A 4890-nucleotide genomic window follows, 5' to 3' on the forward strand; every position below is an offset into this window, starting at 1 on the left:
ATAGAAAAAGACTCCACTGTTCTGTGAACCAATAAATGTATCGTTCGGCAAAATGGTTGATGGCCAGAGTGTTACGCAGTAAAGGTGGGTTTTCAGACTGCATGTGTTGTTATCGCTGCACGGCGTACAGTTGTGCAGGCGTACGGGATACGATGTAAATGCAGTCGTACAGAAAATCGAAAGAGAAATAAACGAACGCAATGTCTGCTGCTTAGTACAATTTATTGCCCTCAAAAGTTCCCGCCACCCATGAACATATTGGTAAAAGAGAATACCAGGGTCTTATATTTCATATACGTGCAATTGATCATTTCGTAGTTGAGGGATGCCAGTCAGCCATGTTGTTTACCCAATGGTATGGGTGCATTTCGAACAGCCGCTTGCCACTGTGCAACTCTTTCCAGGGCAGGTGCTACCCCCAATACAAAGGCATAACGAGAGATCGGCGCATTTCGAACACCCGCTTGCCAATGTGCAACTTTTGGTAGGGCAATCGGTAACACCCAGAAGACAAGCGCAGAGCTCAACGACAAGGTCACGACCTGCAAAGGTAAACGTCCTCACAATGATGGCTATACGGTAACATCGTTAATAATTGCAAAAGTCCTTACGTTCAAGCTCGTGTCCTTCAGGTGCAGCTTCACTGGCGACAAATCCACCTTAAAAAGAAAGGTAAATTTTGAAGATCTCGCACTCTCAAGTTCCCCCCAAACTTGGATCGCACCAGATGAGCTGCGTCACGCGCTTCCGACAGCTTGTTACGCGCCCTGAGCACCTGTTCACGTGACTACCTCATCTCTCTAAACGTGTTACCGAATGACGAGGAAAGCCTTCGTGTAGAAAACTTTCAGCTGTCTTAGGGCGAAGGACATGTTCAAGGAAAAGGAAAGGATAGGGGGTGTGTATACCGGCGTTTTTCAGTCACTTCGCCATAAGTTCCAACCGAGCTAAAGCTGAATTATCCTGGAGCGATCCGCTAGGGGTAAAAGACGGGGACAAAAACCGTAGTTCGGAACCCGCCAATGTTTCCAACACCGTGTGTTCTTTTCAGTGGTTTACACAGAATTCCAAGCGTGGAGGGGTGTTGCAAAAAAAGGGTGGAGTTGCGTCATTATCATAGTTACGTTATTATAACAGATCATCACTGACATGTATCTAACCCAGAAATCGTAAGGCCACACCCTGTAGAGGCTACACTTGGGGGGGGGGGTTAGTGGTGTGGGGGATTTGGATAAATTACTGGGTCTTGTACTATCCTAGGACATCTCTTCTGGCTATAGCAGAATAATTGTGGGTTGGAAGCTACCGCAGCTATCAAAATGGAGCTTTGGCTTGGTCAAACTTTCACAACATCCTATATTAGATCCCATATTAGTGTTACCAAAGAGGAGGATGAAGACAACAGCGAAACGTAGAGGCGTCATTGTGTCCACGAAGAGATCGTTGAAACTTTCCTGGAGAAAATGAATAAAAGAGCTTGTTTGTTTGAAGTCCTCAGAAATAGTTTTGGTAGAAACCTCACTTCATCCGATACAGCCATGTGTAGTTTGAAAGAATGTGAAAAACGATGAAAGAAATAATGAACTCGTATGTGTTTGTCCTAGACATGTGTTCCAGCCTGAGAACATCAATTGTCTCGTGTGAAAAATGAGTTGCGAGTTACGCATTTAAGGTTAGGCTTCTAAAACGTTGACGTTGACGCTGAAAATACGCTTTTCGGCTCTTGTGCTTTTCTGATGATAAATGGATGCTATTACAAGAGTCTTTTTTTTTTCAACGCCGTCGTTTTCCAGAGTCATCTTTGAGTCGAGATATTTTGATGGATGGGCAAACAGACGTCTTATCATATCACAAACGTAGTACAGTCAACCCTCGATTTATGAACACCCTCGGTTCCCCGAAAAATTGTTCATAAATTGAGGGATTCATAAATCGAAAATTCCGTTCAGTGAGTACTATCGAGCAAATGGAACAGTATTTCAGAGATGGCATTGTGTTTATAATGCAATATGTTGTTTAATTTTGCTTTGGACCATGCCTTCCGCTGTGTCAATCTTGGAAAGAGATGTCAGCACATTCGCACTCAAGTGGTCCCGGATTTCCTCTGGGATTTTTAACCTATGTTTATTAATCTCCGGGTGACAGCGGACACCTTATTCATCAATTGCGGCCAGGAACACTTCTGCAAAAACCGTTTGTTGTTCGGATTTCGAGGGGTTAAGAACTAGGGGTGCAATTCCTGGAAGACGTTTTGTCTGTTCAGGCGCCATTGATAAGGGCACGAATAATCCCTTCGAAGGTTTCTGTTGGCCTCGGAACGATCCGTTCATAAATTGAGGGCAAAAACGCTGGGAACTCCTAGTTGGTTCCAAGAAATTCCATTCATCATTCGAATATCGAGGTTCATAAAACGAGGGAAAAATGCATGTAAAAAGTTCCTCGTGGTAAAGGTTCCTCGTGCTAGTGTTCATAAAACGAGGGAATTCATAAATCGAAGGTTCATAAATCGAGGGTTGACTGTATATGGTTAGAACTGTGCCAAAGCAGCCGTGGTTATGAAGTGATTAGATGTACTCAGTTGCGTTACCCCACATAATAGTCAACGCAAAGCACTGCAAACGGACAACCATGCTAGTCCAGTACAGGAAATGATCAAGAGCGGTTATCTCTCAAAGTGCTTACCTGTATAGGTAGGATATTTCAGATGTGTGTAGACTATAGGAACTGCCTGGCTTTTATAGGACACTCCATACAGGCGTACGTGATTCTTTTGTCCTCCATAAATCTCTGGTTGTGAACCGTTTCAGTAAGCTTTTAATGAGATTTCTGAAAAGTCTTCGACGAGAATTGACTTTCCAGTGAGTACCTTCTACATGGCATTTCCTTTGTAGCCACGCGTTCACAACCACGTGTGCACGTGGAATATAAAAACTAAAACAAAATTCGACATCAACCGTAAACAAGATGACAAGGTTATGGCCATGAACGAGACAGGGATTCAGATTATACAGAGCGTGGTGTGCTGCATGGATTCGCAGAATATGCAATGAACACGTACACGGGGATGTATCTATTAGAAGAAAAAAAAAGGAAGGATGAAACACAGCCACGTGAACGCAGCATGTTACATTAGACAGAAAAAAAAAAGACGCGTGTTGCTTACTACGTATTCCAAGGAAAAGAAGAAGTAGAAAGAGACAAGGATGGCAAAGTGTAAAATACGAAGTGACGCCGTGCAAAATTATGCGATAACGCCATAACTGCGGTTTTTGTTTCCTGTTGTTGTACTTTCCGATGCATTCCCCATTCAAATTAGGGAGAAGAAAGAAAAAAAGGATGTGAAAAGAGGGTAACTTCTATAGCTGACAGTGAAGTCAACATGGCGTCTAATAAAGGGTGACGCCTAAACACGTCGAGACTGACCAGCGTTATGTTAGGGTAGCCTTTTACGTATTTGATGCGTTGCGGAGTGGGTCAGTCCATGTAGAATATGCACACCTCGGGATTGACCAAGCTCAGGTCAGGAGAGCCTGTTATGTATTTGTTATAGGAAAATTTAATGAGACAGGTATGAGACAGGTATGGTCACATGTTCAGGGGCTGCAGGATGACGCAACGATTATGTACAGCATGGGTACCGATGACGCAATGGTTATTTACAACATGGTGATCGATGAAATGATATAGTTCACGGCGGCGTGCCCTTGATCGTAACGCAGCCACCTCGGGCTGAAAGCGACGGATGGAAGCGCCATCGACGAAGAAACCTGTCATCTCCAATAGCGAACAGTTCCCGCTGCAACTCAGTAGTGAGCAGTATGCGCGCTCTCCGCACCAAGCAAAAAATGGGCACATCTCGACGACGTTGCGCGACTGCCTTACAACGAGCCTCCCAAAGCACAACCGCGCCGCAAGCTGTGAGAAGTACACTAAGGCGGTGTGGGTGACGTTGGTTAAAGCGCACTGGGCATACTATGTTCGTGCTTCGTCGGACAAGGTTCCAAAAGACGCGAGCAATGCGGCAGGCAAACAACACGTGCATGTTTGTCTCACGTTCACTGCAGTAAGGGCACAAATCTGTCGCTGTTACGTGCCACGAGTACAGGCGGTCCCGTGTGGGTTGCACGCCCCACGCGAAAGACCACATGGTGTCCCGCAGAAATCCAGGGAGCCATGTAAACACCGTCCATGCTATGTTTGACGCCTGCTCAACACGCACTCGAAGGCTCTCGCTCGCTGACACGGAGTCCAGCAACAGCGCACCAGCCATCGAAGAGGGGGAAGCCGCAACGAGGCTGCCATCAGGAACAAGGGGTGAGAGCTGTTGGTAGTACGTATGAACCGCGGCGTGAAACCCCAATGGTGCTACCGCCCGTGAACCACTGACAGGGTTTGGCCCGAGGAGTTCCACCCAGTAGGTGAGCAGCACTTTCGCCGGCGAGTCTTCCTCAGCGTGCACAATTCGCAACGTGGTGCTGAGAGCGATGCCCCGATTCATAAGCCCGATATCTGGAAGGCTCATCCCGCCCTTAGAATTCGTAAATGCCAGCATGGTCCGTAGGACAGGGCCTCTCCGCTTTCTCCAGAACAATGACAAGAGGCAAGAGTGCACCCGAACGACGACTGCACGTGGGGCAATAGAAACGTGACTAAGATGCCACAAGCGTCCCGGTAAGACAGTACGTGCGAGGAACGATCGTTCACAGTACGACAGGTCAAATGCCTGTGTCGCATCACACTTCGTCTGGAGCTCCTCCAGCGCCCTGAACCAGTTATCGACCTTTGGGCCGCGGCAGTCGAACACAATGCCCAGTATTTTTAGTGACGCGCTGAACTGGAAAGGCAGTGATGAATACGGAGAAAAGCTCCCGAGTGGCATCAACTTGGTCT

The 4890-nt window shown here is 46.6% G+C and overlaps 1 long non-coding RNA gene across 1 annotated transcript; it reads right to left on the bottom strand.

Moving 5' to 3' along the window:
* Positions 1–205: 205 nt before the first annotated feature.
* On the bottom strand, positions 206–2713 carry LOC135375627 (uncharacterized). Its single transcript, XR_010417306.1, has 4 exons — positions 2683–2713; positions 1382–1454; positions 612–659; positions 206–542 (listed from the first exon to the last, which is right to left on the bottom strand). It is a non-coding gene; the product is annotated as an uncharacterized LOC135375627 (long non-coding RNA).
* Positions 2714–4890: the final 2177 nt, after the last annotated feature.

This window comes from Ornithodoros turicata, chromosome 1 (genome assembly GCF_037126465.1).
Source record: "Ornithodoros turicata isolate Travis chromosome 1, ASM3712646v1, whole genome shotgun sequence".
NCBI lineage: Eukaryota > Metazoa > Arthropoda > Arachnida > Ixodida > Argasidae > Ornithodoros > Ornithodoros turicata.